Source organism: Dendrobates tinctorius, unplaced genomic scaffold, assembly GCF_039654945.1.
Source record: "Dendrobates tinctorius isolate UK_male_01 unplaced genomic scaffold, ASM3965494v1 ptg000046l, whole genome shotgun sequence".
In the NCBI taxonomy this organism is placed as follows: Eukaryota; Metazoa; Chordata; class Amphibia; order Anura; family Dendrobatidae; genus Dendrobates; species Dendrobates tinctorius.
This window is the reverse complement of record NW_027361714.1, coordinates 5218808-5239957: the sequence shown is the minus strand read 5'-3', so window position 1 is coordinate 5239957 and position 21150 is coordinate 5218808. Positions and strand designations below refer to the sequence as shown.

At 44.1% G+C, this 21150-nt stretch overlaps 1 protein-coding gene and 1 non-coding gene across 8 annotated transcripts in view; one reads left to right on the top strand and one right to left on the bottom strand.

The window, feature by feature from the left end:
* Positions 1-21150, bottom strand: part of AIG1 (androgen induced 1) — a 621643-nt gene that overhangs the window by 491970 nt on the left and 108523 nt on the right. The window lies entirely within an intron of this gene.
* On the top strand, positions 1578-1650 carry TRNAK-UUU (transfer RNA lysine (anticodon UUU)). The gene has a single exon. It is a non-coding gene; the product is annotated as a tRNA-Lys (tRNA).

Sequence of the window (21150 nt, the reverse complement as noted above, 5' to 3'; positions counted from 1 at the left end):
CACCATTCTGGTCGCTGTTTTCTGAACTTGCTCCAGTTTGTTGATGTCTTTTTTAAAATGTGGTGCCCAAAACTGGACACAATATTCCAGATGAGGTCTGACCAAAGAGGAGTAGAGGGAAATAATGACTTCACGTGATCTAGACTGTATGCTTCTGTTAATACATCCTAGAATTGCATTTGCCTTTTTTGCTGCTGCATCACACTGTTGACTCATATTCAGTCTGTGATCTATTAGTATACCCAAGTCTTTTTCACATGTGCTGTCACTTAGCCCTATTCCTCCCATTCTGTATATGCTTTTTTCATTTTTATTGCCCAGATGTAGTACTTTGCATTTCTCCCTGTTAAAAACCATTCTGTTAGTTGCTGCCCACTTCTCCAGTTTATTTAAATCTTTTTGAATCCTCTCTCTCTCTTCTCTAGTATTAGCTATCCCTCCTAGCTTTGTGTCATCAGCAAATTTAATCAGTTTACCCTCAATTCCTTCATCTAAATCATTGATAAAGATGTTGAACAATACAGGGCCCAGGACAGAGCCCTGTGGTACCCCACTTGAGACATTCTTCCAACTGGATGTGCAGCCATTTACGACCACTCTTTGGGTCCGATCACTAAGCCAGCTATGAATCCACCTAACAGTTGCCTTGTCCATTCCATACTTAGTCATTTTTTCAATAAGGATTGTATGAGAGACTTTGTCAAATGCTTTGCTGAAGTCAAGATATACTATATCTACAGCATTTCCTTGATCCACCCAATCAGTGATACCGTCATAGAAGGAAATTAAGTTAGTCTGACATGACTTATTAGTTACAAACCCATGCTGACTCTGTTTAATCACTTCATTCTTATCCAGGTATTGACATACATGTTGTTTAATAATTTGTTCAAAGATCTTTCCTGGTATAGAAGTCAGACTCACCGGCCTATAGTTTCCTGGGTCCACCTTCTTCCCCTTTTTGAAGATAGGAACAACATTTGCTCTTCTCCAGTCTTCTGGCACTTCTCCTGTTCTCCAAGAATTTTCAAAGATTATGGAGAGGGGTTCAAAAATTTCTTCTGCTATCTCCTTCAGTACTCTGGGGTGTAATTCATCTGGACCTGGAGACTTGAATTCATTTAGGTTAGCTAAGTGTTTCCTCACTATCTTTCTGTTTATAGATATCCTGGATTCTTCTATTCCCTTAATAGGACAGTGAATAACAGTTGATGTTGCATTTCCTTTCTGAGAGAAAACAGATGCAAAATAGGAATTTAAAAGTTCAGCCTTCTCAACATCCTGTCTTACCATTTCATCATTTTCATCCTGTAAAAATCCTATAGCATCTTTGACTTTTCTTTTACTTTTGACATATCCCCAAAATCCTTTATTATTGCTTTTGACATCTCTTGCAAGCCTCAGCTCATTTTCAGCTTTAGATAATCTGATTTGTGCCCTGCAGGTTCTGCAGACAGCATTATATTCTTCTTTAGATATGCCTCCCTCTTTCCATTTTATAAACATTTTTTTCTTCCTTTTTAGCATGTGCTTAAGTTCTGTGTTCATCCATCCTGGTTTCCTTAAATGCTTCCTGAGCCTGGATAGCTCAGTCGGTAGAGCATCAGACATTTAATCTGAGGGTCCAGGGTTCAAGTCCCTGTTCGGGCGTAAGCTTTTAATAAATGGTAATGTTATGTACCATGGATATGGTATGACGGTACTCAGTCACTATTTGGCACTATTATGTGGTTCTGTTATGGTGATATTCAGAAGATGCATATTAGCTCTAGCGACTTCAGGGACTGTTTTTCCTATCAGTCGGTTGGCACATTTTGGATAGGGTTTTTGCGGATGGCAGACAGCAGCTTTCCTATCCTGTCCTATTTTAGTTAGCTTGGGCCCCATCATTTGCTCAACCTATCATTCTATCTGTGTTAGTGTTTTCATCTTGCTTCACCGTCATTATATGTTGGGGGCTGCCTATTGCTTTGGGGTCTGCTCTGGGGCAGTTTATTTTTTCCCCTTTCTGTCTTTAGGCTATGTAGTTTGGCTGTGATCGAGGGGTCTAGGGCACCGTAGGAACCCCCCACGGCTACTGCTAGTTCTTGTGGATAGGTTCAGGGGTCTGCAATCCGATAGCTGCCAACCTCTCTGGTTTTTCTGGACTTAGCTAGTATTTTGTTTTTTCCTCCTTCGGTGACTCATCATAACACCCCCCCCGTGGGGAGCGCCGCTGATCGCGGCCGGGTGTCAGCTGATTATTACAGCTGATACCCGGCACTATGTGTCAGGGGCAGTCACGGACTGCCCCCGGCATGTTAATCCCTGGCACACTGCGATCAAACATGATCGCAGTGTATCAGGGGTTTAGGGAAGCATCGGCAGGGAGGGGGCTCCCTCCGTGCTTCCCTGAGACCCTCGCAGCAGCACGATGTGCAGCGCTGCTGCTGGGGCCTCCTTCCCTGCAGGTCCCCGGATCCAATATGGTGGCGGGGACCTTCGGGGGCCTGCAGGGAGGTGGTCTTTCTCAGTGCCTGCAGAGGACAGACATGAGAGCCTCCAGCAGTGCCTGCAGATCGCCGATCTGGCACACTGCTGTGCAAGGTGTCAGATCAGCCATCTGACATATTACAGTGATGTCCTCCCCTGGGACAATGTAATAAAGTTAAAAAAAGTGTAAAAATAATTTATAAAAAAAATCGCTAAATAAATGGAGCATCTTATGGGGCCCATCATGAACTGTATGGAGCATTATATGGGGCTCCTGATTCAATATGGATATTCAAGAACATTTAACCTACTGATGTCTCAATTAATTTTACTTTTATTGGTATCTATTTTTATTTTTGAAATTTACCAGTAGCTGCTGCATTTTCCACCCTAGGCTTATACACGAGTCAATAAGTTTTCCCAGTTTTTTGTGTCAAAATTAGGGGGTCGGCTTATACACGGGTTGGCTTATGCACAAGTATATACGGTACTCTTAAACCATTAAAACTAAAAAAACACCCTAAATGTTAGTACATAACAGATGGTTAAAGGGTCCCATAAAGAGTGCATCATACTTGGTCTCTACCGCCCACACGCAGCCCCCCATGGTCCGTACATATAGGGTAAACATAAAAATATGGGATTGTACAACTATATATAAAAAATGTATATATGATTTTTTTTTAAATGAATATATAAACGTGCAAGTATACCTGATTACATAAATATATGAAAACTAGATGGTGGCCCAATTCTAACGCATCGGGTATTCTAGAATATAGCCAATTTGCATGAATATTACTCCTTCTCCAAAATGAAGTAAACCACAATTACCGTATATTAAAAACATGTAACTTTACTAAACAAAATAAAGCCATTTAAAATTGGCTACATATTCATTGTTTCCTGATAACATAACCCAAAAGGGGAAAAAAAAAACAGCAGACAATAACAATGGAGGTTCTAATCCATACGCATATCCAAAGTGTTATTTCATATAAACCTGTATCTAAGTATCATTAATAGTACACTAAGAATAGCAGTTTGTTTAATCACCATCCAAAACAAACATTAATATTCCTATCCAAAAAAAAATCATATCATTGATCTCCCAGGAGAGATGTTTTTAACCCCTTTCCTACATTAGACGTACTATTCCGTCCACGTGACCTGGGACCTAAGTCACAACGACGGACTAGTACGTCATAGCGATCAGCGGCGCCCCCCGTGTGGAGTGCCGCTGATCGCGGCCGGGTGTCAGCTGATTATCACAGCTGACACCAGGCACTATGTGTCAGGGGCGGTCACAGACCACGCCCAGCATGTTAACCCCTGGCACACTGCAATCAAACACGATCGCAGTGTATCGGGGTTTAGGGAAGCATCGGCAGGGAGGGGGCTCCCTCCGTGCTTCCCTGAGACCCTCGCAGCAGCGCGATGTGCAGTGCTGCTGCTGGGGCCTCCTTCCCTGCAGGTTCCTGGATCCAATATGGTGGCGGAGACCTTCAGGGGCCTGCAGGGGGATGGTCTTTCTGCCTGCAGAGCGCAGGCATGAGAAAGCCTCCAGCAGTGCCTGCAGATCGCCGATCTGACACACTGCTGTGCAAGGTGTCAGATCAGCGATCTGACAAATTACAGTGATGTCCCCCCTGGGACAATGTAATATAGTTAAAAAAAGTGTAAAAATAATTTATAAAAAAAATTGCTAAATAAATTTTAAAAAAAAAATTCCCTGATAAATTCATTTTTTGAAAATAAAAAACAAACAAACAATAAAAGTACACATACAGTGGGGAAAAAAAGTATTTAGTCAGTCAGCAATAGTGCAAGTTCCACCACTTAAAAACATGAGAGGCGTCTGTAATTTACATCATAGGTAGACCTCAACTATGGGAGACAAACTGAGAAAAAAAAATCCAGAAAATCACATTGTCTGTTTTTTTTTCATTTTATTTGCATATTATGGTGGAAAATAAGTATTTGGTCAGAAACAAGCAATCAAGATTTCTGGCTCTCACAGACCTGTAACTTCTTCTTTAAGAGTCTCCTCTTTCCTCCACTCATTACCTGTAGTAATGGCACCTGTTTAAACTTGTTATCAATATAAAAAGACACCTGTGCACACCCTCAAACAGTCTGACTCCAAACTCCACTATGGTGAAGACCAAAGAGCTGTCAAAGGACACCAGAAACAAAATTGTAGCCCTGCACCAGGCTGGGAAGACTGAATCTGCAATAGCCAACCAGCTTGGAGTGAAGAAATCAACTGTGGGAGCAATAATTAGAAAATGGAAGACATACAAGACCACTGATAATCTCCCTCGATCTGGTGCTCCACGCAAACTCCCACCCCGTGGGGTCAGAATGATCACAAGAACGGTGAGCAAAAATCCCAGAACCACGCGAGGGGACCTAGTGAATGAACTGCAGAGAGCTGGGACCAATGTAACAAGGTCTACCATAAGTAACACACTACGCCACCATGGACTCAGATCCTGCAGTGCCAGACGTGTCCCACTGCTTAAGCCTGTACATGTCCGGGCCCGTCTGAAGTTTGCTAGAGAGCATTTGGATGATCCAGAGGAGTTTTGGGAGAATGTCCTATGGTCTGATGAAACCAAACTGGAACTGTTTGGTAGAAACACAACTTGTCGTGTTTGGAGGAAAAAGAATACTGAGTTGCATCCATCAAACACCATACCTACTGTAAAGCATGGTGGTGGAAACATCATGCTTTGGGGCTGTTTCTCTGCAAAGGGGCCAGGACGACTGATCCGGGTACATGAAAGAATGAATGGGGCCATGTATCGTGAGATTTTGAGTGCAAACCTCCTTCCATCAGCAAGGGCATTGAAGATGAAACGTGGCTGGGTCTTTCAACATGACAATGATCCAAAGCACACCGCCAGGGCAACGAAGGAGTGGCTTCGTAAGAAGCATTTCAAGGTCCTGGATCTCCAGATCTCAACCCTATAGAAAACCTTTGGAGGGAGTTGAAAGTCCGTGTTGCCAAGCGAAAAGCCAAAAACATCACTGCTCTAGAGGAGCTCTGCATGGAGGAATGGGCCAACATACCAACAACAGTGTGTGGCAACCTTGTGAAGACTTACAGAAAACGTTTGACCTCTGTAATTGCCAACAAAGGATATATCACAAAGTATTGAGATGAAATTTTGTTTCTGACCAAATACTTATTTTCCACCATAATATGCAAATAAAATGAAAAAAAAAACAGACAATGTGATTTTCTGGATTTTTTTTTCTCAATTTGTCTCCCATAGTTGAGGTCTACCTATGATGTAAATTACAGACGCCTCTCATCTTTTTAAGTGGTGGAACTTGCACTATTGCTGACTGACTAAATACTTTTTTTCCCCACTGTATATAAAATTGTTTTCATTGCATAAAAGCGCCAAAACATAAAAAAAGACATAAATGAGGTATCGCTGTAATTGTACTGACCCAAAGAATAAAACCGCCTTATCAATTTTACCACACGTGGAACGGTGTAAACACACCCCCCAAAAGAAATTCATGAATTGCTGGATTTTGTTCATTCTGCGTCCCAAAAATCAGAATAAAAAGCGATCAAAAAATGTCACCTGCCCGAATATGGTACAAATAGAAACATAAACTTGTCCCGCAAAAAATAAGACCTCACATGACTCAGTGGGTCAAAATCTGGAAAAATTATAGCTGTCAAAATGTGGTGATGCAAAAACTATTTTTACAATAAATAGCGTTTTTTAGCGTGCGACAGCTGTCAAACATAAAAACCCACCATAAATAGTAAATCAAATCCCCCTTTATCACCCCCTTAGTTATGGAAAAATAATAAAATAAAAAAATGTATTTACTTCCATGTTCCCATTAGGGTTAGGGCTAGGGTTTGAGCTGAGATTAGGGTTAGGGGTGTGTTGGGGTTAGGGTTGGAGTTAGAATTGGGGGTTTCCACTGTTTTGGCACATCAGGGGCTTTACAAACGCGACATGGAGTTCCAGCCAAAAAAGTCAAATGGCGCTGCTTCCCTTCCGAGCTCTGCCATGTGCCCAAATAGTGGTTTACTCCCACATGTGGGGTATCAGCGCACTCAGGATAAATTGCACAATACCTTTTGGGGTCCTGTTACCCTTGGGAAAATAAAAATTGGGGTGAAAAGATCATTTTTTTAATTGTACGGCTGTACGTTATAAACTTCTGTGAAGCCCTTGGGGGTTCAAAGTGCTCACCACATATCTAGATAAATTCCTTGGGGGGTCCAGTTTCCAAAATGGGGTCACTTGTGGGGTCAGGAGCTCTCCAAATGTGACATGGCATCCGATCTCAATTCCAGCCAATTTTGCAGTGAAAAAGTCAAACGGCGCTCCTTCCCTTCTAAGCTCTGCCGTGCGCCGTAACAGTGGTTCCCCCCCACATATCAGGTATCAGCGTACTCAGGACAAATTGCACAATAACTTTTGCAGTCTAATTTCTCATGTTACCCTTGGTAAAATAAAAAAAATTAAACCTGAAGTAATTTTTTTTGTGAAAAAAAGTTAAATGTTCATTTTTTTTTAAACATTCAAAAAATTCCTGTGAAGCACCTGAAGGGTTAATAAACTTCTTGAAACTGGTTTTGAGCACCTTGAGGGGTGCAGTTTTAAGAATGGTGTCACTTTTGTGCATTTTCTATCATGTAGACCCCTCAAAGTGACTTCAAATGTGATGTGATCCCTAAAAATAAAATGGTGTGGTAAAAATGAGAAATCGCTGGTCAACTTTTAACCCTTATAACTTCCTAGCAAAAAAAAATTTTGGTTCCTAAATTGTGCTGATGTAAACATGTATGAAATGTTACTTATTAAGTTTTTTGAGTGCCATATCTCTGTCATTTATGAGCATAAAAGTTCAAAGTTGGAAAATTGCGAAATGTTCAAAATTTTTGTCAAATTTCCATTATTTTTACAAATGAATGCAAGGTATATGAATGAAATTTTACCACTAATATGAAGTACAATATGTCATGAGAAAACAGTGTCAGACTCACCGGGATCCATGGAAGCATTCCAGAGTTATTACCTCTTAAACGGACAGTGGTCAGAATTGTAAAAATTGGCCCGGGCAGTAACATGCAAACCCCTTGGGAGTAAAGGGGTTAATATAATTGTGGTTCACTTCATTTTGGAGTAATATTCTTTTTTGTTCGCAAGTGTGGATTTTTACTATTGATGCTGCCTATATAGAATGTAAAAAAGAATAAAAAAAAAATTAAAAAAAGGTTATTTCCATTTTTCGACAGCCCCCGGACTCTTTCCTTCCTCTCCACGCGCCCGGCATCTTCCGTTCCCAGTAATGCTTAGCGCGAAGGACAGGAGATGATGTCACTCCCGCGAGAGCGCGACTTCATCCGCGGTCTTTCGCGCAAAGCATTACTGGGGCCGGAAGATGCTGGACGCGTGGTGAGAGGAAAGAAAGAGTCGGGGGGCCGTCAGAAGGTGAGTATATCACTATTTTTTATTTTAATTCTATTTTTTACAGGTTTATGGTACCCAGGATCCGGAGGAGTCTCCTCTCCTCCGGACCCTGGGTACCGGCTAGCGCCGGTCATCTCCCGGCTGCGTCGCCACTGACGTCAGTGCGGCCGGAGATGACCCACGGCAACCGTTGGGAGATAAGCGGCTAGCGCCGCTGATCTGCCGACGGTAGCAGTGGTGTGCATCCTTCGAATTCCGGACTGCGCCTGCGCACTGCGCCTTTCACTGATTGGCCGCGGTCGAACGGCCGCGACCAATCAGCGATGCGGGATTTCCATTACAGACAGACAGACAGAATTAGACAATTATATAGTAGATATAAAAATATAGAAAACTGGGGGGGAGGGAAAAGATGAATACTAATAACATTAAAACTACTGGGTGATTAAAATGCAAATAATTCAAGTTCTTGATTGAGGCCATTTGGGTCCAAGCTATCCAGAGTAAAAACACAGTGTGTTTCTGCCCTGGACATACATTCAATAAAATCACCCCCTCGTGGATTATGATAAATCGTTTGAATACCAGCAAAAACAATCCCCCAATGGACTTATTATGTTGTTCCACGAAATGGCGGGATAGGGGGTGTCCAATAAAACCCCTCTGAATGTTCTTAAAATGCTCCTTAATTCTAATCATGAGGCGGCGCTTAGTGCATCCCACATACAATTTCTTATAGGGGCATTGGATTTCATATATGACCCCTTCTGAAAAACACAAAATTTTAATATTAAAAACCTTCGTCCCCCTATAATCAGAGAAATTGCATCATTTTGTTTTTTCAAAGGAAGTATGTATACAGCCGTAGCACATCATACAGGGGAAGAAACCAGCATTATGATCTGCAGTCTTATCACTCTTCATTCTAGTCCCCTTGGTGCCTATAGCTAATTTGGTTGTGGGGGGCTATTAGATTGCCCAAAGATTGGGCTTTTTTGTAAAAAATTTTGGAAAAACTGTTATAAAATCCCCTACTGCTTTATCTTTTTGTAAAACTGACCAGTGTTTCTTAATAATTTTAGTAAACTGGTTGAAACCAGTGTGGAACTCGGTTATGAACAGTAGTGGCCTATCTGGTTTTTAATATTAGGAACTTCCACAGGTTTGGACCTGCTCATGTGAACTAGTGTGCTCCTTGAAACTGCTTCTAGTTCCATTTTGGCTTGTTCAAGCACAGGTCCCGTGTAACCCTTAGTCCGAAACTGTTGTGATAGAATGGTCTGCTTCCTTATGGAAGTCACTCATTCTAGTGCAATTGCGCCTAATGCGTGTAAATTGACTTTTCGGGATGTTCAGTAGCCATGAAGGAAGGTGGCAGCTTGTCAAATGAATAAGCTATTTGACTCCACTTCCTTGTGGAAGCACCTAGTCAAGAGTTGATTTTTCTTCACAAAGATATTAAGGTCCAAAAAATTAATGTTGGTAGTGCTAATTGTTGGGGTAAATTCTAGACCAGTGTCGTTATTATTTAAACCGGTTATAAAAGATTGGAGGTCCCCTTCTGTCCCCTCCCAAATAAAGAGAACGTCATCGATGAATCGATGCCACAGGACCAAGCCCGTATGTAGGAGTCCGGCCCTCCTTACGTAAAACTCCTCCCATTTGGCTATGAGAGGTTAGCATATCTTGGTGCAAAACACGTCCCCATAGCAGTGCCACACATTTGTAAAAAAAGCTGGTCCTCATACAAAAAGTAATTATGATGTAAAAAGAAATTACTGCACTGTTGAATAAATTAAACTTGGGTCAATGTGTAAATGCCCGATTGTTCAAGATAATGGCCTGCCACAGAGCAGCCCCTATCCTGATTAATGACCGTGAATGACTGTGTAGAAAGATTTAATATCTAACATGCCCAAAAAGTAGTTAGATTTCCATTCAACCCCTTCCAAAATTTGTAAAACATGGCCAGTGTCTTTGAGATAGGCAGGTATAAGTGACATACACTTTTGCAAGTGGATGTCAACATATTTGGATAAGTTAGCTGTGAGACTGTTAATCCCCGATACAATGGGTCTCCTTGGTGGACAGGTTACATCTTTGTGGATCTTAGGGATGTGATAGAATATTGCTATACTTGGGGTATGATTCATCACAAAATCAAACTCTTTCTTATCCAAAATGCCCAATGCTTTCCCTCTAGAGCATAAAGCATTTAATTTTTGACATAGTGAGTTGTAGGACCACCCCTCAATTTTCTATAAGTCTGTTGATCACTGAAAAGTCTATTAGACTCTTCCCGATACATTGTCTGGCTAAGTATTACGATGTCTTCACCTTTATCCGCTGAACAGACTAATATCTCATTATTGGTCTGTAAATTAAAGGTTTTCTTTCCTGATTGGTTAAATAGGATAAAAAGAATTTTGGTTTCCTATTATTCATTTTCCTGATGTCTCTAGTGACTAATGTGTCAAAAGTGTGGAAGGGATCCGAGTATTCCTGAAATGGAATAAATTTAGAAGGAATGCTCAAAGAGGTGTGGGTATACTTATCCACACTATGAGTCGCATTCCTAATGAAAGGATTTTCTTTTTTTAGAAAATATTTCTTTAAGGCCAAATTACGGCGATATTTTTTCATGCAAATATATAGGTTGAAGGGGTTAGCTGTAGCTGATGGGGCAAATTTTAGACCCTTTTGAAGCAGGGATATCTCACTGTGCGATACTTGATACGTGCTTAGATTATAAACCTTTTGGGAGTTATTTACCGGGTCAGCTTCTAAATTAGTTTCTATTTTAGTTTTGGAGCGTTCCCCCCCCCCATCTCCTGCCCCTTTTTGTTTTATTGAATTTACCTGGAAAAAATCCCGGTTGATGGGGGGACATGATAAAATTGCCTTAATCTGTTTTGGGGTCTTGTGGATAATTTTATTAGATGTTAAATTCTTAGATGGAACTATATCCAGAATTGAGAGTCCTCAGTGGTTGATACCTTTTAATGGCTAACTGAAAAGATGGTAACACATTGCAAGCTTTCGAGACTACTCAGGTCTCTTCATCAGGCATAGACTAATACAATGCCTGATGAAGAGACCTGAGTAATCTCGAAAGCTTGCTATGTGTTACCATCTTTTCAGTTAGCCATTAAAAGGTATCAACCACTGAGGACTCTCAATTCTGAATATTTTTCTATCTACTGACTAACACGGTACAAAGATATATATCTTTCCTGTATCTAGATGGAACTAGTGTTTTACTTGTGGATGAATGAGGAAGAGGAAAGGACGTTGCTCTGATACGAGGGACCCTGTTGGAATCTGAATCCCCTTTATCCATAATCCCTGGTTCTTTAATTCTGGATATTGCTGTATCATTAAAATTTATATAATTTACTACAATGTGATTTTCTGGATTTTATTATTGATATTCTATCTTTCAATGTTAAAATTAAAGTACCCTTAAAATTATAGACTGTTCATGTCTCTGTTAATGGGCAAACATACAAAATCAGCAAGGGATCAAATACTTATTTCCCCCACTGAATGTCTATATCTATTATCTATCTCTTGCTATTATCTATCTGTATAGCATTGATAGCTGTCCAAACATGCAAAAAACGCATTGAAAACATGGCAAAAATGCATGTTTTTGCCTCTGTGTTTTTCCTGCCAAGAGATGAAAAATGGTGCAGAAATGTCTACTTCCAAATACTCAACATGTGCACTAAAGGTCCCATCTCACATAACGAGATCATTAGCGAGATCGATGTTGCATCACCGATTTTGTGACGCCACAGCGATCTCGCTACGTGTGACACATAGCGGCGACAGGCCCCCCGCTGGATATCGCTGATTGTGCTCGAATGTCCGAGGCCATTTTCTGATCGTTGGCGTCCCGCTGGCCAGCATGCATCGCTGTGTTTGACGCTGACGAGCGACCTCGTTGGCGAAGCAGGCGTGAGTCGTCAGAATAGCTGCTGTGTGACATGGTCGTTATACGGATCGCCGGATCGTTGCTGCGTCGTTAAGTAGATCTGTCTGTTTGACAACTTACTAGTGACCATTTAGCGACGCACCAGCGATCCTTACCAGGTTGTATTTGTTAAGGTCGGCGGAACGCACCAAATATAAATAATAGTAGGTGCGTTCGCCGCCCGGGGTCCACCGTGCGGTAGGTGACAAGACCGCTGCTGAACAATGGCAGATGCACCTAATAGGTGCGGGACTGTGCTCGGGTTAACGTCACCTGAACGCTAAGGCAAAGGCACAGGCCCTGTTAGCGTCACAGAGGCCTGCGTGGGGCGTCGCAGCCGTGAACACCAATAGTTGCTGTTGCTACAGAGCAGCGGCAGAGAAAAGCCGCAAGCGTCGGCGCCGAGGACCGGGCACCGACGGACGCTAGTGTAGGTGTGGAGCAAGTGGCGTGTAGCTTGCCACAACCCTGGAGCTGACTATTCACACTCGGTCACCACTCGTAATATCAGAGGGTAGGGGTTTCATAATGAGTCAGACACCAGTCCATACATCCATCACCATACACACACAGAATAATATGCTACACCATGCGGGCTTTTTATAGCCATGCGCTTCTGGGACCTTCCAGTACTTTGGGAAGGACCAATCAGATCCGACATAGGACGTGCACATGTGACCCCTGCGCTCCACTGAGAGAAGTTGCGGGCATGCCCAGTAGCACGGCACGAGGACTTAGCCTCTGGAGCAGTTCCCTGCAAAGCAGGTTGCGCTACCATTGCTGCACCAGAGGTGGCAGCAACATCCAGGCTCACAGAAAGAGTCTGAGGGAAATGCTGTGATTGCTGAGCAGGAGTCTGAGCGGTCGGAGGAGAATGAGAGACCGCAGGATGTCTGGCTCTGGATTCACGCTGTGCAGTGCCAGGAATCCGACGCCTAACACTACCCCCCCTCCTAGGGCCCCCCCTCACTGTGCTCAAAGGCCACGATCAGGAGCGGTGCATGAATGTTTTCCACCGGCTCCCAGGTCCGAGCCTCAGGACCATGACCCTTCCAGTCCACCAAATAAAATTTTTTGCCACGGACAAACCTGCGCCCCACGATGGCGTTAACCTCAAACTCATCAGACGATAAGTCTGATGACGCGGCAGATGACTCAGAAAACCGGACCATGTGAACTGGTTTGAAGATGGACACATGGAACACGTCCGAAATGTCCAAATGTGGAGGAAGAGCCAGGCGGTAGACCACCGAGCTAAGTCGCTCGAGGACCTTGAATGGTCAAATGTATCGCGGTGCGAACTTGGGAGACTCGACCCGCAGTTTAATGTTTCGGGTGGAGAGCCATACCATGTCGCCAGGGGAGAAGCTTGGCGCGGGCCGCCGATGCATGTCGGCGGACGCCCTCATCCTTTCTTTAGATGCCCGGATAGCATCCTGAGTGCGATCCCAAATGTCCCGGGCCTCCACTGCCCAGTCTGCCACCCTGGAGTCAGTGGAGGACACTGGCATCGGGACAGGGACGCGTGGATGTTGACCATAGTTTAGGAGAAAGGGCGTCTGACCAGTGGAATCAGCCACCGCATTGTTTAGGGCAAATTCAGCCCAAGGTAGCAAGGATGCCCAGTCATCCTGCCTGGCAGAGACAAAATGCCGTAAATAGGTGACCAAGGTCTGATTGGCTCTCTCGACCAAGCCATTCGTCTCGGGATGGTAAGCGGAGGATAGATTTAGCTCGATGCTGAGTAAACTGCAGAGCTCCCTCCAAAACCGAGACGCAAACTGGGGAGCGCGGTCACTCACAATTTTGTCCGGCATGCCATGTAAACGGAATATGTGCTTAATGAACAAGGTGGCCAGACCTCGAGCGGAAGGCAGGCGTGCGAGTGGCACCAGATGCACCATTTTTGAAAAATGGTCGGTGACCACCCAGATGACCGTACTGCCACCAGACTTGGGCAGGCCAACTATGAAATCCATGCCAACCATCTCCCAAGGTCTATCCGCCACTGGCAGGGGAAACAACAGCCCCGCCGGCCTCTGTCTAGAGGGTCTGTTCCGAGCACACGACACACATGCTTGCACGTATTCCTTGACATCTCGAGCCATATGTGGCCACCAATATGACCTTGCCAGGAGTTCGGCGGTCCGTTTATTACCAAAATGGCCACCCACCCTGGAGGCATGTGCCCAGGCGAGGACCTCCGGCCGTAGCTGAGGAGGCACCAAGGTCTTGCCTGGTGGTACCGACTCGAGAGCAACTGGGGCCACGGTCGTAAAACTCTCCGGCGGGAGAATTAACCGAGGCTCAGCTTCTCCTTCTTCCGCTGAGACCACTGAAAGTGAGAGAGCATCCGCACGGACGTTCTTCTCTCCAGAGAGGTAGTGGAGGGTGAAGCGGAATCGGGAAAAGAGCGACCACCTGGCCTGACGGGAATTCAGGCGTTGGGCCGTCTGTAGATAGACCAGGTTTTTATGGTCCGTATATACCTGAAAGGGAAACCGGGCTCCCTCCAGGAGATGTCTCCACTCAGAAAAAGCCAACTTCATGGCTAGCAGCTCCCTGTCGCCGATGGAGTAATTTTTCTCCGCCGGTGAGAAGGTCTTGGAATAGAAGAAGCAGGGATGCTTCCGACCTTGAGCATCCTTTTGATAAAGGACTGCTCCTGCACCGACGGAAGAAGCGTCTACCTCAAGGATAAACGGCTTATCCACATCGGGACGATGTAATATGGGAGCGCCAGCAAAATGTGATTTTATAGCCAAGAAGGCCTTGGAGACATGTTCTGACCAAGCATTGGGGTTAGTTCCTTTCTTGGTGAGAGCAACCAAAGGAGCCACCAGTGTGGAAAAGTGTGGTATGAACTGGCGGTAGTAATTCACGAACCCCAAAAAGCGCTGCACCGCTTTGAGGGAATGGGGTTCCTGCCAGTCCATTACCGCTTGTAGTTTGGCAGGATCCATGGCCAGCCCCTGGGCCGAGATGATATAGCCCAGGAACGGCACGGACTCCTGCTCAAACTGGCACTTCTCCAGCTTGGCAAATAGCGAGTTCGCCCGCAGACGGTCGAAGACCCTGCAGACGTCTCTCCGGTGGGTGGTCAAATCTGGCGAAAAGATGAGTACGTCATCCAGATAGACCACCACCGAGGTAGAGAGCATGTCGCGGAAGACGTCGTTGACAAAGTCTTGGAAGACAGCTGGCGCATTACAAAGGCCAAAGGGCATAACCAGGTATTCGTAATGGCCATCCCTGGTATTAAAAGCTGTCTTCCATTCGTCTCCTTCGCGAATGTGGATCAGGTTGTATGCACCCCACAGATCTAATTTAGTAAAGATCCGGGCCCCCCGGAACCTGTCAAATAACTCCGAGATCGGGGGGCGTGGCCTGGGCTCTGAGCATGTAGGAGGCAAGAGCTCTAAGCTCCCACAGTCACACACTAAAGCAACAAAAAAGCGTGCAAAGGGTTAACAAAAACAACCCATACTGGACCCTATTCTATTCCTGAAACTCTGGTGCACATTCTGAGCCTAAAACTAGGACCCTGGACCAAAGGAGACCGAAGATATGAACTTTTAAATGTTTGGGACAGTAGTGGTGTAGGAGAAACAGAGGGACATCACCCTCCCACCATTTGCCTTCCTGGAAGTGACTGGAGTGCTACTGTGGGCTGTATATAAGCCAGGACTGATCTGGTGGCTCTTCGCCAGTAATAAGGACAATAAGGACATTATTTGGAATCCTCCTGGTAAGGCACAACTTGATTCTAACTGACTGCAATGTTTTTTGCCTGTGGGGTGTAGAGGATAATGGCACTGCTGCGGTGGAGGGATACGGAACTATGCACAATCTCCCCTCTGGATTTCTGACTGAGTGCCACCGAAATCAGGAAGTTTCACGGCCATTGCGAGGAGAGCAGGGGCAGAGGAGCTGATCTGGACCCTTTCTGGACTGACACGGCGAGGATATAAGCAGAGGACACCAGCAGGGATTACTTTCTTGTCACAGAGCAGAGAGGCGGAGGGATACCACTGGACCCATTGAACAGACATCAGAACGGCTAAGAACAGCGTTCCACAGCCACATTGAGGACCGGACAGGGGGCGACAAGCACAGGGGGAGCCTCTGAAGACAGCAGAGGTGAGGCACATCCGAGTTTGGGCCACTAGATTCGGCTGCTGATTAGTGCTCACAGTCACAATAGACTTCAATGGGAAGTAGATCCGACCGCTCCCAGCTTCCAGCCTGTCAGCACTGAGCAGACCTGATGTCACAGGCCCTGCAGCGTTCAGTCAGCGGTCTCTCCTGTGACAGGCACAGATACTCCCACGAACTGTACAACACAGCAGAGACTTAACCACAGGGGTACTGGGGAAAGGACACAGGCATCTGGGAGGCACTCTTTATCCCCATATAGCGTCGCTAGGGATTGTTCACTGGCTGCTTTCAGCATATCAGCGGCGCAGGCATACAATATAACAGAGTCTGCAGTTCATGGCTGGTGGTCCCGGTGCCTGGTATCCATCTGACCAGTGAATTATAACAGAAGATTACCTTTATTTCAACGGAGGATCAGAGATACAGTGGGCTGCTGATATTGATACTGCAGAATTGTGTGACTTTACTCGCGCTCACTAAGGGTCTCTCAGTTAACTCCTTTGGGAAACTTGATTTTTTACCATTTTTCTTAACTTGTTTGAATAATTTAAAGGGGTCATAGATCTGATGTCTGGGAAGGGTTTGTGGCAAACCAAGATGCAGTCAGGTAGGGGCAGAGCTTCCAATAGCCCACACAGGGTCACGAGGCACAATTTTGGGGCACACTCTAAATCATACAATGATATCTCTAATTTGTTAAGCCCAATAAAATCTAGGTCACCCCTGAAAGGAGACGAGCCAAAAATGTCTTATCTAAAAAAATCTCAGAACCCTGCATCTGTCAAAGTTGCAAAAGGGGGATCAGGTACTAATAGCTAATTGACCAAAACCCTATCTAAAACACAACCTGAAACGCCTCAAAAAAATAAAAATTTAGGGGGCAACATTAAACCCCCCCCCTCCAATTGAGACTCTTACGGAGGAAATGGACACTTCCAAATCAAACAAAAGGAAGGGACCAGGCGATCAGGGAAAGACTGGGAGTCTCTCATCTGAGGACTCCGACAGTGTCTCAGCTGACTATACTCCAAACACAAGCCCTGAAAGACAGAAGCCTAGGAGGGATAATGGAGGTCCATTCCCTTCATTTGAGGTTCCTCCTCCATCCATTAACCTGGGGGAATACAAGGGGTCCAACAAACAAGCCACTGAAGGATTCATGGCGGATCTCTTCTAGTCCTTCAGTGATGCCCTAAAAATAGGGTTTGAGACTCAGGCCAAGGCCCTACAGGAAACTTGCAGAAATCTTAGCCAAAAGGTTGAGAAATATGAGGTAAAGATGGTACAGGCGGAGAGGGATATAGTTTACCTCTCAAAGGAGAATTCACTCCATAAAAAGGAGGTTATTTCCCTTAAAAACAAATTGACGGATCTGGAAGACCAAAGCAGGAGAAATAACTTAAAGATACGAGGTATCCCTGAGTCGGTCTCCCAGGCAGATCTCTCTGATTACACCAAAAATCTGTTTAAAAAATTATCGCCAAAACTGACAGAATTAGAAGTCAATATCGATCGTATACACCGCCTCTCACGTCCCAAAGGGGTCCCACAGGAAAAGCCCAGGGACATTATCCTCAGGGTCCATTTCTTTGAAACCAAGGAGAAGGTTTTAAAATCTTTGCGAGAGAGAGGTTCACCCCCTGAGCCTTATAAGGATCTTAAGATTTTCCAAGACTTTTCCAAAGAGACTATGGACGCAAGAAGCTCCTTCAGAGATCTGACCTCTTAACTTAGGGAACTTAGAGTGTCATATAGATGGGGTTTCCCTACCAAGCTTTTAGTCTGGTATAAAGATAAACACTACCCCATCTATACTCCTCACGAGGGTCAGAGGTTTCTTAAATTCCTGATGGATGAGCCATCCTTTAGAGATAGGGATTAGGATTGACCTTTGTCTTATGTTTGAATTTATTAGGGGGTCACTATTATTTCCTTTTCCTGAACATGAATATTAGTACCCGTAATTACAGTTTATCGTTGTCACTGTGGGAACTTGCCACTTAATTTTTTTCTCGTTTTTCCCCCGATCAAAGGTGAGACACCAACCAGTTTGGAGTCCTCCAGAAGAACTCTCAAGTTCGTAATTTTTATTTTTTTTTTTCTGTATTTCATTGTTCTATTTGTTTCCCTTTCCTGTTTTGATATTGCATTCTAACGATGAAAATTTTATCGTACAATGTTAGGGGGCTCAACAGTCCGAATAAGAGGTATGCAGTATGGAAGGAGATCAACCAAACCCGGGCAGAATTGGTATGCCTTCAGGAGGTTAAACTGGCTTCCGATTGACACCCGGTCTTCCAGCACAAGAACTTCCCACACATGTACAAGTCACTTTCCACAAAGAAAAAGGCTGGGGTCATCACATTGGTAGGTGGCACCGTTCCTTTTCAGCTCATCAAAGAGATACCAGACTCCTTGGGCAGGTTTCATATACTCATATGCTTACTCCATGAAAGGCCATGCACAATAGTGAATGTATATGCACCCAACAAGGGACACATTCGGTTCTTGAACAAGCTTATAAAAAACATTGACAACGTTAAAACAGGCGAACTCATCTTATTGGGCGACTTTAATATTGTCCCAGATAGCAGCATTGATTCATCCTCTTTAGTTCGCCACAAGGTCCCAGCTTTAAAAGACTGGTTAATTCAAAATGAGCTTTATGATGCTTTCCGCTGCTTGAATACATCGTCACGTGAGTATTCCCACTTTTCAGATGTACATAAGACAGCATCCAGGATAGATCTTCTACTTACTAACATATTCACTCTGTCCAAAATTAAGGACTTTCGCTTCATGCAGAAGTCCATCTCGGATCATACCCCGGTTCTCATTGACTTTCTTGTGGGTCCTCCCCTTGACAAACCATTCCGCTGGAAGCTTAACTCAGCTTTACTATATATACCAGATTACAAACAAGAGATAGAAAACGCTCTCTTAAACTACTTCAAGGAAAACGTATCTGGTGAAGTAGATCAGTTCACGGTCTAGAACGCCCATAAAGCGGTCCTGAGGGGGTGTCTTATGCAAATTTTTTCTAAACATAAGAAGAGAAATAGGGAAAATATTTCAAAACTACAGGCCCAAATTAACGATCTAGAGAAAAAACAAACAAACTTAAAAGTTCCTTCCCAGACCGTCCAGGCTGAGATTTTGAGACTTAGACAGAGTTTGAGATCTGAAATCTACCAGGAATATGATGCAGCCATCAAAGCATCTAGGTACAAATCATATGCGTCTCTTAACAAGCCTACCAGGTTTATGATGAGGAAATTAAAAAGAGAAAGAATTAAAAGGAGAATAAATAAGATAGTATCTCCCTCGGGTGACCCCAAAACTCACCCTAGGGACATTGTCAACTCGTTTGCAGAATTCTTTAAAAATCTCTATAACCTGAAAGATGACCCCCAAACACCGGTGGTTAACTCGAATTTTGTAGATTCTTTTCTACAGAGTATTGATCTACCAAGAGTCGATGAGCTGGACTTGAGTTATGTCAATAGCCCCTTTACAGAGAGAGAAATTGCTGACGTAATCAAGAAACTGCAGTCCCAAAAATCACCAGGGCCGGATGGCTTCTCTGAAGACTACTATAAATCCTTTTCAAAAGTTCTGGCTCCACAGCTGGCTTCCGTCTTTGATCTGGCGTCCTCTCGGGGTTCCTTCCCAAAGGAGATGTTAGATGCAACAATTATCATGATTCTAAAGGAGGGGGGGGGACCCCGAGAGGATACAGAGCTATAGGCCAATATCGCTCATAAATAGCGATATTAAAATCTACTCAAAGATCATTGCAAACCGATTAAAAAACATCCTTCCACGTCTGTTGGTGGATGATCAAATAGGCTTTACAGAGGGCCGCCAGGCCTCAGACGGAACTAGAAGGGTGTTGAATCTGATAAATTTAGCGACCAACCTGAGAACCCAAACTGCTTTTCTGGCACTGGACGCCGAGAAGGCGTTTGATAGGCTAAATTGGCTTTACTTAAAAGCAACTCTCGCTAGATTTGGCTTTGATGAGAAGTTTCTATCAACAGTCTTCGCCTTGTACTCGGGTCCGAGTGCCAGGATTTATGCAAACAATTTCCTCTCCGACCCGTTTGACATTACCAATGGCACGAGACAGGGGTGCCCCCTGTCCCCCCTTCTATTTGTGCTTGCCATAGAGCCCCTAGCCGAAAAAATAAGAATAAACAATGATATTAAAGGTTTTGAACTGCCATCACGAAATTTTAAAATTGGATTATTCGCAGATGATCTATTCCTCACGCTACTGGATCCTGCAAACTCCATTAAAGCCCTTTCAGTTGAACTAGAAAAATTCTCTAGAGCATCTTATTTTAAGATAAACCCAAACAAATCAAAATTTATAACTCTAAACATGAAACAATCTGAAATTAGCGAAATAAAGGCCCAAACCCAGTTCATTTGGGAGGAGAAAGAGATTGTCTATCTAGGGATTAAAATAGCAGGATCAATCCAAGCCACAGTTAGGGCCAATTTAGACAGCATTATAAAGACTATTACAGGCGATCTATCCTTTTTGGCTCAGCTAGAGACTTCCATCTTTGGGAAGATTCTGGCAGTCAAAACTTTTATCCTTCCCAAATTTTTATACATATTTAGGACTAGAGTTGAGCGACTTTTGGTTTTTTAGGGTCGCGTTTCGTTTCGTGAAACCCGACTTTTCCAAAAGTCGGGTCGAGCAAGATCGTCCGATTATAGGGAAAAGTCGGGGTCATCCTGAAACACGAAACCCAATGTAAGTCAATGGGGAATAAAAGTCGGCAGTGAGAGGAGGACAGGAAACACACCAACAGTGCCCATTTGAATGCCAAAAGCATCAATTCTTCTTACTTAAGCTTGTCAACCTTAATTAACTTCATAATACAAGTTATGCACTGAAAAATGGGGGTTATTTGGCTACAGACTGTGGGGGGGGAGGGCTGGCTCCAGGTTTTCATGTGCCCTGGGCAAAAGAGCGCCCCTTTAACACATACCACAACTCATCATGCTCCGATACGGAAGAGAAATAGCGGTATAGTACAATGAAAAATACCTCACTTTTTACATCTCATGACGAGGCCC